The sequence below is a fragment of the Arachis ipaensis genome, chromosome B4 (assembly GCF_059453495.1).
Source record: "Arachis ipaensis isolate K30076 ecotype BB chromosome B4, ASM5945349v1, whole genome shotgun sequence".
NCBI classification, from domain to species: Eukaryota; Viridiplantae; Streptophyta; class Magnoliopsida; order Fabales; family Fabaceae; genus Arachis; species Arachis ipaensis.
The window spans coordinates 16,295,437-16,309,731 of record NC_142439.1 but is presented as its reverse complement, the minus strand read 5'-3'; positions in this window follow the sequence as shown (position 1 = coordinate 16,309,731).

Here is a 14,295-nt window from a genome sequence, read left to right as displayed (position 1 = left end):
TGGATTCCTGGTTTACGCATGAGGATTTTCTAAGGATGGTTAAAAATGAATGGAGGAACCTGGGAGACGCGCAGTTCACTAGTAAGCTAAAGTCTTTGACAGGTCCTTTGCGAAATTGGCACAAGGAAAATTTTGGGAACTTGGATAAAAGACTGAAGATGTTTGAGGAGGAGATTCAGAAGCTAGATACGATGGTTAGCGAAGGCGCGTATGATGGTACAACGGAGGCTAGAAGGAAGGCGTTAGTGAGCTTTTGTGAGAAATGGTATGTCAGGAAGGAGGTCCACTGGAAGCAGATGTCACGGTCTCAGCATGCCCAAAACATGGATAAGAATACTAGATACTTTCACAACATAGCATCGGCTAGAAGGCGGAATAACAGGATTGATGCGTTGATGATTCATGGTCGGTTAGTGAGGAATCAGGCAAGGATAAAAGTGGCGATTAGAGGGTTCTACAAGGAGCTGTATCGGCAGGAGTATGCTCCGAGGATTGGATTTAGGGATGGGTTGGTGAGACAGATTGATGGAGTTGAAGCTGCAACCCTGGAGACTATGCCGTCGGTGGAGGAAATCAGGGAGACAGTTTGGGACTGTGAATCCTCAAAAGCCCCAGGTAGTGATGGATACAATATGAACTTCATCAAAAAATGTTGGGAGGATATTGGACAGGAATTCATTGGAGCAGTGATGGGGTTCTTTCAGACTGATAGGCTACCATCGGATGCAAATGTCACGTGGGTGATGCTAGCTCCGAAGCTCGTGGGTGCTAAAGAGATCAAGGATTTCAGGCCGATTAGTATGGTGGGTTGTGTGTATAAGGTGATATCCAAGGTATTGGTGCGAAGAATGAGAACAGTCATGCCGGGGTTGGTAGGGGAGACACAGAGTGCGTTTGTCCAAGGTAGGAAAATACACGATGGTGCACTCATTGCTTGTGAGACTGTTCAATGGCTTAAAAAAAGTCGTAAGAAGGCGGCAATCATTAAGCTTGACTTCCAGAAAGCTTATGATAGAGTCATATGGAGTTTTTTAGATATAATTCTGCAGAAGATGGGGTTCGGACAAAGGTGGAGGAATTGGGTGAAAGAGTGTCTGAGTACGGCATCTATGTCTGTTCTGGTTAATGGATCTCCAACCAGGCCGTTCAAAATGGAGAGGGGGTTGAGACAAGGTGACCCACTCTCTCCTCTGCTGTTTGTGCTTGTGGTCGATGTGTTGCATAGGATGTTGGGGGAGGCCGTGAGGAATGGGCGCATTACTCCGTTACTAGTAGGGAGAGATCATGTTGAGCTGTCGCATCTCCAATTTGCGGATGATACGATCTTGTTTTGCCCTACGGAGACAGAAACAATTGTGAACTATAAGAGGCTGTTGCGTTGTTTTGAGTTGATGTCTGGGTTGAGCATCAATTTTGATAAGTCAAATTTGATCCCGATTAACTGTGAACAGGAATGGGTGGAGCAGGTGTGTGGCCTTCTGGGGTGTAAGCAAGCTGGTTTGCCGGTTCGGTACCTTGGGATTTCTCTAGGAGCGAATCCGAGACTAGTGAAGACTTGGAAGCCAATCATAGATAAGGTGGAAGAGAAACTCAGCTTATGGAAAGCGAAGGTTCTGAACAAAGCAGGCAAGCTAGTCCTCATCAAATCGGTGTTGAATAGCTTACCGATCTATTACCTTAGTCTATACAAGATGCCAAAAGCGGTTGCTGACAAGTTGATTACACTGCAGAGGAGATTTATGTGGTGTAGGGATGATGGTAGCTATGGGATGCCTTTAGTAAAGTGGGAAGTGGTTCAGGCTCCAAAGAAGGTTGGAGGCTTGGGGGTCGGAGATGCAGTGCTTCGAAACACAGCACTGTTGTTTAAGTGGTGGTGGAGGTTCTCAAAGGAGGACTGCCCGCTATGGAAGAAGGTGGTCTGTTCCTGTAATAATCTAAACCCAAACATTATGCTAGCGAGTCAGACCTTACCAGTGAAGGGTGGTCCGTGGAAAGACATCTGTCAGTTGAGTATACCAAACCAACAGGTTAAAGAAAAACTTCTTCATGGCCTGGCGATGGAAGTAGGGAATGGCAGCCGAACTCTGTTTTGGTGGGACAACTGGGTACAAGGTGGCCCTCTAAAAGTAATTTTTCCAAGGCTCTTCTCTATTTCAAACCAACAAGGATCTGTGATAGGGGACTGTGGGTTCTGGGATGGGTTAGAATGGATATGGAACTTTCAGTGGAGGAGAGAGTTGTTCCAGTGGGAGTTGGATTTGGTTCACCAACTTCATGAGAGGCTAAGACTGGTGAATCTTTCAGCCAGTAGAGAGGATAATATTGTCTGAAAATTTGATAAACAGGGTATTTTTTCTACTAACTCTTTTGTGCAGGTGCTGCAATCGGAGACTCTTTCGGAAGAAATTACGAGTTACAGCTTCACTAGTTCAATTTGGAGAGGATTGGTACCCCCCAGGATTGAGCTCTTTGGTTGGTTTGTTCTAATTGACAGAGTGAATACTAAAGAGCGGTTGAGCAGACTAGGTGTTATTCGCCAGCATGACAACCTTTGTGTTTTGTGTGAAAAGGAGGTTGAATCTGTACACCATTTGTTTCTGTTATGTGATTTTACGTGGCAGGTGTGGTGCGCTTGGTTGAGATATTTAGGTAAACCGTGGGTCGTCTCAGGAACCATGAGGGGGCAGTTCGAGAGTTGGACTGGCTTTTACAAGAAGAGGGAGGATCAGAAGGTGCTGCTGACTGGATTCTTTGCAGTAATCTGGAATATTTGGTTGGAAAGGAATGCCAGAGTTTTTAACAACAGGAAAGCAAGTGTTGAGGACATTCAAGGAAAGACGTTTTTGAGCTTCAAGGAGTGGGCAGGTGCTAACCCTCTTGGTTGTTGATGGCAATGCCGGAGATGACAAGGGTTGTTCCTTTTGTTTCCTTTTGTTATATGTTGCTCCATTGAACTGTGTTGAGCTTTCTTTGTTTCAAAAAAAAAAACGTTCGCCATATCATCAAAGTGGCAATGTTTCAAAATTTGAAACACGTCGAGTACCCAACCTTATGAAGGCGGCATACCTGAAGTAGGGAACAGGAATCATAAATGCTTGAACCCAACCTCATGAAAGCTCAGACTCAAGCAGGGACACTGTTAATACTCTGTCTCAAAATACAGCCAGGCCCAACAAGGATAAAGGCCCATTATGGGTGACCTCCTCCACTTACCCAACCTCCTAAGAGGTCATACACAATAAGAAGGTCCAGTTTTACTTATCTAAATAAGTAATTGCTTTTCCGAATCTCTCCTACTATTTCTATTTCTCCTAAAAGATAGATCCCAACAAACTCCCAAGATAAATGGAACGACTATCCACCAATAAAATTAGAACTACTCAAAAAATGTGGTTATCTATTCTATTATAAATATACTGATACTTTTTAGGTATATTCACGTCCCAATCTACTAAAAACCTGCCTAAAACCCTTATTAACTTAAGCATCGGAGTCTCTTGCACAGTACCACCCCACCTCTTTATGAGAAACTCGGATGACGGTACCTCGGCGCCTGCACAAGTTGGACGCTACCTCAGAAGAAGTCTGGACGTCATGTTCAGACCCAAATCACCATTTCAGGTAACCCTCGTAACAATTATTATAAGATTAATGCTATGATGAGATGGCTAGTAATATTTAGGGTTAAGTACTGAAATCGTCCCTAACGTCTTGGGTCAAAATCAAAATCGTCCCCGACCTTTTTCCGTTATTAAAATCATCCTCAACGTTCAAAAACGCTTTAAAAAAATCATCCTTTTTACCAATTTTATTTTTTTATTACCAAACTACCCCCTCATTAAAAAAATTATAAAATAAAATAAATATAATTATAAAATAAAATAAATATAAATTAAATTAAAAAAAGGGAAAGAGGGAAAGAAATGGATACAGAGAGAAACAGGGGGAGAGAAAGAAGAGGGTGGGGCGCGAGAAGGGGGGTGGGGGGAGGGGGAGGGAAGGGAAGCCGGGGGACGGCGGCTGCCAGGCACGGCGCCTCCTCCGCCTCGGCCTTGGCTCGCATCTTCTTCTCCCGCTCCTGCTCGCGACTCCAACAGCGGCGGCAAGGACGGGTTCGACGGCCAGATCTGGCGAAGCTGGCGGCAAGGATGCGACGGTGGCAGTGCGGCTTCTCTGCAGCGACGGTGGCCACCCCTCTGCCTCGACCTTGGCTCGCATCTTCTTCTCCTGCTCCTACTCGCGACTCCAACGGCGGCGGCAAGGACGGGTTCGACGGCCAGATCCGGCGAAGCTGGCGGCAAGGATGCGAAGGTGGCAGTGCGGCTTCTCTGCAGCGACGGTGGCCACTCCTGCGCCTGACGCGATGGCGTCTACGGACGGCGACCAAGCCGCCTGTGATCTGCCACTGTTCTTCTTCTTCTGCCACTGTTCTTTTTGTTGTAGAATTTCTAAATTTTTTGTGAATTGTTGCTGAGTTTTGATTATTGCTAAATTTTGCTGAGTTTTGATTATTGTTGTTGCTGAATTTGTTGATTATTGTTGCTGAGTTTTGATTATTCTAATTTTTTGAGTTATGATTTTTTAAGTTATGATTTTCTGAGGTGGGGGTGGTGGTGGGTTTTGGGGGAAGGGGTTACGGGAGTGGGGTGAGGGGGTTACGGGATAGTGAGAGGAGTGGGCTAAAGGGAGTGGGCTGAGGGGTGGAGGGAGTGAAGGGAGTCGGGAGTAGGGTGATTGGTGAGGGATGTTACGGGAGGGGGGAGGGGGGAGGGTTGAGGGGTGGGGGGTCGGGAAGGTGAGTGAGAGGGAGTTACTGGAGGGGGGAGGGGTGAAGGTTGAGGGGTAGGGAGGTGAGGGAGTGAGCAGAGGGGGGAGGCGGGAGTGAGTGAGGGAGGGCGGAGGGCGGAGGGGGAAGGTTGAGGGGTGGGAGGAGAGGGGGTGTTTTGGGGGAGGGGGAGTTGTTTTAATTTTTTAATATTATTTTTAATTATTTTTATTAATAATGAAGGGTAATATGGGAAAAAAATAAAATTGAAGTGAAAAAGGACGATTTTATAACGTTTTGTAACGTTGAGGATGATTTTAATAACAAAAAAAGGTCGGGGACGATTTTGATTTTTACCTCAGACCTTAGGGACGATTTCAGTACTTAACCCTAATATTTATAATGTGTTCGTTATTAGAATTAAATCTGTTTTTTATTATTTGATAATATTTTTAACTTAAAAATAAAAAATAAAAAATATTATTAAATTAAAAAAAAAGTGTCAAAAAGTAAAAACTGTTATCTTAATTTTAATTATACTTTTTAAACACTGCTAAAATTATATAAGTATCGTAAAATAATTCTCTTATTATATATTAGGTAATTATTCAGATCCTCTAATCATCCTAATATTATTATATAACACAATTGACTTGTGGTTTTTTTTTTTTTTTTTTTTTGTCTTTTAAATAACATCATTGCATAAAAATTGCCCATCTATAATCTTGGAATCCCAAGCCACATGAAGTTGGATTAATTTCAGACAAATAAAAAGAAAGACAAGGCGTTGGGAATTTTCTTTTTTTTTTTTTAATAAAAAAAGCTAACCCAGCAGCAACAAGTTAAACAAAATTAAGTGTGGAAAACGTGCAAGTGGTAGCTATATATTATATTAGCACCATTAAATTTCATGTATGAATGAATGACGCACATACTCAACTAACGTGATATGGCCATATATATAAATAGGGATGGCTCATAATAATAAGTGTTTTTTTCCTTCGCATTTTGTTGGCATATAATAACAATATTGGTCCATGTGGTTTGCTGAAAGAGTAAATTAGAGACCCATATAACCCAGTGTTCCATTCCCGTTATACTATCCAAAATCCAAATCAACATATATGTACAGAAGCACCGTTGTGGATATCCTACTCTCCAATCCCACTAGGAACCAACAAAGATCTAACCAACAACAAAATAATTGCATTCTATACTAATTAATTATTATTAATTAGTGATTATTTAAATTTTATTTTTAAAAGATATAAAATTATTAATTATTAATTATGTTTTTATTTTAATTCACATTTTATCATTTATTACACAAATTTTAATTTTTATTTCTAAAAAAATTTCGAAACTCAAAGAAAAAAAAACCAAAATATAAGATAAAAAATCATCCAAATTTTAAGAAAAAAAAACATACAAAATATAAGAAAAAGAATCATTTAAAATTAATAAAAAGAATCATCCAAAATTTTAAAAAATAAAACATAAAAAACTAGTTAAAAGAATCATTCAAAAACCAAATAGGAGGAGGAAAAAAAGAGCCGCAGGATAGCCGGTGACGACGTTTTGGGCGGCGTTGTGTGTACGGTGGGGACTCGCGGTGGCGCATTGCGAGGAGGAAGCCACGGAGGCCGCGCATCGTGAGTGGAGGAATCGCCATGGATCGGAGTAGCTGATCGCGCGTCGCAAATGAGGGACGGACAGTGGCTGCGTCGCGACAAATGGAGAGCCGTGGGGTGCTGATTCTGCACTGTCTGGCACGACGGATGGAGGTTGCGATGGTGTTCAGCGGTGCAGATGCGTCGAAATTATGATCCCGCGGCGGTAGAGGCGGCTATGTCCAACGAAGAAGGATGGCAGCAGGGTGTGAGGAAGAGGCCGCGCGACGCAACGAAAGATGCGGCAGTGGTTGGTGGGTGGCAGCGCCAAAAACTGCGTGGAGACAGCGGGTTTATGGAAGGAGAGATTTGATTATTTACAAGTGAATAAAAAGAGATTAGGTTTTTTATGAATTGTTTTTATTGTGTGCTATAAATGCGATTATGATAAATATAGATTGAATCTTTTTTGAATTTTGAATTCTGATTTTTAAATTTTTATTTATTTATAAAATTTAAATTATAATAAAATTGACTTATGTTAACTTGTAAAGGAATTGTTTTTCTATATTTTTTAAATAATAATAATAATAATAATAATAATAATAATAATAATAATAGAAATAAATAATTGAGTTTGTTTCTGAAAAATAGGATGTGGGATGAGAATGACATGCTCTAGAAAATTCAGTTGAGAGGGTCCAGGAATAAGAATATATAATAATTTGGGGGAAGATGAGACATAAGGGGCTTAATTTAATTTGGCTGGTTTCATTGATAATTGGATAAAGGTCCCAATTCATCGATAATTAACTGCTCATTCTCTTATTCATTTAGTAGTGTAGTCTCGGACATGAATAGGCATCCTCTCATCTTATGATATAAAGAAAGAAGCTAAGGCATTTAGTAGCCATTATTTATTGGTGAACTTAGTGTAGTGTGTGACATAGACATTACATAGTGCTCATTAATCATTATTGCTCAACATCAAAACCTCCCTAACTTCATTTCATCCGGACCTTGCCTCCCCCTATTACATTCAACCTAATTCGGTTAATTAAATATCTAATCCTCTTGATTATTACACTATCAAAAATTTCTTAGAGGTTTTAGATTGTTCAGAAGATAAAATTATGATTATCTATCTTTCATAGTCGTGAAACACAGATTTATAAAATCAGAATATGAAGTTGCGACGAATTTTTTTACTCTGAGTTAGCATCTTCATAAGTAGGATGCACGTATCAAAAAATTTCGACATTTAAGTCAGTAATAATTTAAGAGATATAAAGTTAGAGGTATATAGTAGTATATTTTAGACATGTATTAATTAAATCCTTTATTTATAGTATTTAGAGGATAAACTTAAAAAGAATTCGAATAAATCTGTGTAGGTTTTGCAAGTGCAGACTTTGACGAATGATATTCTTAGCTACAAGTTTATAAATGGATTTTGGAAAGGGCTAGTGTCCCCTCGAGTTGAGTTGTTTATTTAGTTTGTATTTGTAGGTCGAGTTAATACAAATGATCGCTTGAGCATATTAGACATCATTGATATGTGTAACAAGAAAATTGAATCTATACAACATTTGTTTTTTATATGTGAATATGCTTGGCAGGTGTGGTGCGTATGAATTACGCATGTGGGTCGTGTTTGGAACATCTCAGATTTCATAAAAGAACATTTTGAGAGTTGAAAGACGATGCTTTTGAAAAAAGACGTGCGAAAAACATGGTTAGTGAAATTCTTCTTATTAGTTATATAGAATATCTAGTTATATAAAAATGAATTCATTTTTCAGAACAAAATAATAGAGGTGGTAGATTGTGTTGCTAAATCGTTTTGTTATTCTAAAAAATAGTGCAAAAATTAACTTATGTTGTTGATGGCTATATCAAAGATAATATAAAAATTGCAAAAATTTTATCTTTTTGTCTTTTATTTGCTCTACTGAGTATGTTAACGTTTATAGTTTTAGGGGGCATCTAGAAGACTAGAAGCTGAATAACAATAATAATAATAATAATATATTTATGCATTATTATTATCATATAAAAAAAGGTAGAAATTCCGATCCTTGGACAAAGACAGGCATTGATGAAAAAGGGAAAAAGCAATTGAAAGAGTGATCAAAGCGCAACAACAGCAACATTTCTCATATATATATTATCATATACAAAATGTTTCACTTTCTTTTCGTTTCATTCTTTTGATGTTATTATTATATTAAGGAATCATTCACCTCACTTTTGCTACACAATAATGCTAAACTACAAAACAGCGTAATGTTAACAGCACCAAAAAGTAAAATTAAAGAGGTAATCTCACAATCACCAGAAATTAAAATGGCGACGGTTTTGAAAATTAATGGTAATGAATTAATTAGCCTCAAATTATAAAATAGGGTTATGGGTGTTAAAATTCAATAAATTAAAAGAAAATATTAACTAAATAAACTTTAAAAAAATAAATTAATTAAACAATAGGCTTCATTTATGTATATTCATGTGGTTTGGTAAGACAAGGGGCACAAGGGGGCCAACATATCTTTTAATTATCTTTCAAGGACTTTGATTGCCTAAACGACATTTATACACATATTAATAATTTTTAATATTTGTATTTGAATTTTTATTATTTTTTAAATAGTTTGGAGGCATGGAGAAACCATATATGAATGGCCAACTTTATGAGTTATTTAATTAGGAAAAACCAGGCTGGAAAGGTAGCATGGACGGCCATTTGAGGTGGAAAATTGTTTTTGTAACACATACATTATGCCTTTGACATATACATTCTTACTCTATACTAATCTTTATGCATAATTTACCTTATATTAATTAGTAAACTTTCGGATTAATGAATAAATTTTTTGGTAGGGTGCGGTGCTTTTCGTAGTCTTTGCCTTTCTATATATTATTAGTACAACACCTTTTTTTATTATCTTTTGATTGTTGTTTGAAAAGGGTTTTGGATGACTTTCAAGTAAACTGTATACATATGGACAATTGCTGTATTGTTTGAATAAAGGAAACATAGTATTTGTACATAATTAAGAGTAATAATTGACGTATTGTTTGTTGTTTGAATCGATATTAATACGAATATGTGTGTGGACATACATGCATACAGTTGACATCCATAAAGTGTTCCATTGTTATTGTTCTCATTTTTCGAAAAAAATTACCAAAAGTACTTGTGAAATTTACGAACGTTGTCAAACGTACTTATAAACTAAGAAAATTAATGTTATATCCATATAATATGGGTTTAGTATGACAAAAATATTCAAATTCTAATTTTTATTGATTTTTTAATAAAATTTCCAAGCTACCTCCACCTTCAACTTCAACTCCACCGCCACAAATCCTCATTTTCTATTCAGCTCCATCGACCTTTTCCGAGCCTTCCCCATCGCACTCAAATCCTTCCTTCCCCGTCATACTCAAATCCCTCCTTTTTATGACCTTCCCATCGCGCTCACAGCCTTCATTTTCTACTCCCGTTCTATTGTCTCCAGCATGCTCTTCTTCGACCATCTCGGAGACCTCTAACTCGCCGTAGAGCATCACCCACCCTCTCACGCAAGCCTCCCTCATCAATGGCACCCTCCTCTGCCTCGGCGTTGCCGATGTCGCCGCTACTTCCGTCACCTCCAACCTCTTCATCCTTCTCTTTGGTCCCGGTGACAAAGCGAAAGCAATCGGAGGTCTCCTTGATGGCAACATCAGCATCAGACCGAACAGAGCTCCAGGACGCAGTTGAAGAGGTGAGGCAGGCGATGGAGCTTCTTTCCAGCGGCAGCTATGGTGTCGACACCAAATTAAATATAGTAGGAGCTTTGGATAGTAATGCAACAGAAGATTGCAGCGTCAAGATTAACAACAGAATCAACCAATACCGATAAAGAATTAGAGAAAAAAAACCATAAAGGAACAATTTTTAATCGTTTCAGTTATTTTTTTTTTATTTGGGGAGCTTTTTTATGTGAAATGATGCGGTGAATAAAATGAAAAAAAAGTGTACCATACTGAATTTTTCTGCCAGGAATCGGTCGAGGTCCTCCACCACCGTCACCACCATTGATTTTTGGCATGGTCTGTTGAGGTTGAGGGTGGAGGTAGTTTGAAAATTTTATTAAAAAAAATAGAGTTTAGATACTTTTGTCATAAAGAACCCATTTTCTATGAGTATAATGTTAATTTTCTTAATTTATAAATATTTTTGTCAGCGTTTATAAGGGGCGAGTGGAGGCCTCGGTCCCCCAACTTTTTAAAAAAAAAGATTAATAGTAATAAGTTATTAAGTATAATTTAATTTTTTTAAAAATTTATTTAGTATTTAGTCTAATATAAATAAAATTTTAGTCTAACCTAAATATTACTGATTTTTAATATCTAAAAAAGTAAGTAGCAATATTAAAAAAATCTGAAAAGATATTATTACTAATATTTTTTAATTAAATAAAATTTTTTAAATTTCATAAAGTGAATTTTTTTTTCTTCTTGTGAGCATCCTTCTTGATTCATTTGGTATTAATTCTCTCTGTTTTAACTATTACAACTGAGAGATCTTTTTTAGCGATGAATATTGTGAAGAATAACTCATAAACAAAATGAAAGGTTAATTTCTTGTTAATTGTCTTTTAATTATATTGAAAAGAAAATTGCTGAAAAATTTGACACAGATTCTATTATCGATAAATTTTATGATACGAAAAATCGACCACTTCGTTAATAAAAAGTACATAATATTATATATATTATTGGCCCCTCAAGAGTAATATTTCTAGATCCGTCCCTGGGGAACAATAAAAAAAAGTTAATCATCATTAATTAATTAATATGAGTTTTGATCCAAATTATTATTTTTATGATAGTAAATTTAGTATTCTACCAGAAAATTGTATGTTTTGTAATTTTACGAATATCTGATGTAGTGCAAAAATCGCTAATGCTAATTTTCTGTATTAATTTTTTTTTTTTTTTTGTAAAAAACAGTCTCAATAAAGTAACTTTTTTTAAGATACAAATTGTCCGGAGAGATTTATTTAAGATTAAAGTAACTTTTTTTTATTTTATTAAAAATTTAAAAAATATCTATAAATTTTATTTTATTTTAATTTTGTTTTAAAAATTTTAATTTGTATCAAATATATTGTTAATGGCTAATTTTTTAAAAAATTTATGACTAATTAACAACAATTTTATAAAAATAATTTTTAACATAAGTAAGTCAGTCTTAGTTATCAAATATTATTGTTGAATTAGTCCTAAAATTTTTAAAATTTTAACTTTTAAGAATACAGTTAAAAATATTTTTAAAAATAAATTACTCTTAAAATTTTACATTTTTTAATTTGTTAAAAAATACAAATCATCTCCGAGAGCTCCATTTAAGGATCTGCCGCTGACCAATGGATTACTGAATGCACAAGACGGGATTCGAACCCCCGACATTTGTTTAAACGGATGAGTGAAATGACCACTCGACCAACCCAAATTGATTTGCTATCAATATTTTCTAATTTTACAATTCGCCTCCCATACTCCAATAAAACTCGACAAAAGTCCAATATTTTTAATTTCACAAAATAGCGCCCATGTATAAAAAAATTTGCCGAATGTTGAATGTGTAATTTTTAGATTTAAGATCTATATATTTTAGATTTTTAGATGTGTAAATTTTATTAGAGAATTTTTTACTATTTTTTTTTAGATTTAAGATGTATATTTTTTAGATTTTTAGATGTGTAAATTTTATTAGAGAAGTTTTTACTATTTTTTGTTGATTTTTAATTTATTAATTTATTTATAGCAAAAACTCGTTTTTCTTATAAACCTATAATAGACATGGTAAAGTTTTTTTCTGCCATAATTTTGTGAAGAAAAATTATGTTTATATAGTTTATTAGGATTATATTTATCATTTTGTTTTTGATGCTTTTATGTTTATGTTTATCATTTTAATTCAATTACTTATAATTGCAAATACTTCCCATTGGAGTTGTAACTGATTTATTTATATATAACAAAATTTGGTGTGATCTTATACTTGAATTTAACCATTTTTTTATGCAAAATAGTTTTATGATAAAGTTTTTTATGGTACCATCTGTCAAACTTATTAACATCATATGCGGTATCTTTTAGAGCAACTCCAGTATTCTATTCAAAATAATCCCTCTCCAAACATAGAGATATGTTTGGCATTTGACTATATTATCCACTATACACTATAATGGAGAACTTAAATTTATTGAGTCTTTCATTTAAAATGTAGTAAGCATGCATCTTTAAGATCGGAAGATATATCAGTACTATTATCTTAATCAATTTTAAGTTGCATTTGATATTTTTAAGAAAATGTTCAGTATATATAATATTAAAAGTAAACAATTAAATTGGCCTCAATAAATTTTAGATTGGACAATTTGATCTTCTAAAAATTTTTATTACTCTAAAATTTTTGAAAATTTTTCCTGTTATAAAATGAATTGGTTAAAGATTAATTTGTCTAATGATAATAATTTTGGAAACTAATTATCATAAAATAATTTTTTATAAACTTATTTATTTAATACGTATATTAAAAACTTATTAAAAAAATAAAAAAATTAATTTATCTTATGAGAATATTTTTTTAAAGACTTCTAAAATTTATTAAATACCATATATCGTATTTAAAATTTATTGAGACCAATTTAAATACTCTATAATTAATAATGTAGGTCTATTGTGTAATTGTGTTTGATAAAGAATTTAGTTGCTACTTCACATTGATATAAGGAAAATCATCAATCCTAGAAGAAAATTTGGTGTTCACACTTGGGTTAAAAATCATACAGCTTCTTCGGTTCAAATGATTTAAGGGAATGCGGCTTAAAAAATAAAAAATAAAAAGACAAAAAAAAATTTTCCAATTCAACATAGCTAGACACTGAAACCATGTTGAGTATCATAGTAATTAATTCACAAAATATTGATCATAATGGGACAGAAGAAAAAAAACCAGATCCAACGAATTTCATCCCCAAAAAACAAGTAGACAACCAAATGAATCCAACCAACTTTGCATTTTGCTCTTTTCAAAGGAGTGCGTCTGCTTTACGTCTCCACATTATAACTAGAAACTTCCAAAAACATTATATTACCTCTTCCATCCTCCTCATTATTATTACATCCCCTACCACTTGTTATTTTTTACTACCCTAATCATAGGCTAACTTAGCTATAAAATGTGTCGCAATTATGTTATTAACTTAGGTAGTTAAATATATAATTAACCAATCTTCATAAACAATAATGTATTAACCGTGTTCCAAACGCGGCTTTGGCTTTTGGTCAAAGCAAAACGTGTCAATATATATATTTTCCACCGCTTGCCCTTCTCTTTAATTTTCACATTTTTTATTTGTTGTTTTGAAATGTGATTTTATTATTATGGAAGAGATTACCCTTTTTCAATGAGCCAATTTTACCAACTTCTTAACATCCGCCCCTTTTGACACCAATAACTATGACGACAACTTGGTGACAACTAAATTATCTCTAATATTGTACAGACGATTAAGATGCCTCTACAATCCATGTCATGATTTTATGCTTGTTCAAAAATCTTTTCTGTAAATTGGTAAGCTTTCGACTATGCTTTGGAAATTCTTGCACACTTGCAGTTTATTGGGAGTGCGGGAGTGTAGTTCAAAACTCGAATGGTGCTTTATGCTATCTTTTTAGCGAAAGATATTTACAAATTTAATTATTTAATATTAATAAATAATTTCTAATCATTTAATGTTATTTGATTGAAAGGACACAATTTTTTAAGGATTATGTATGTTTAAAATATTGTGTTTATTGGCTAAAGGAATATAACTCTTTAAGAATTGTGTATGTTCAAAATATTGTATCTATTGATAA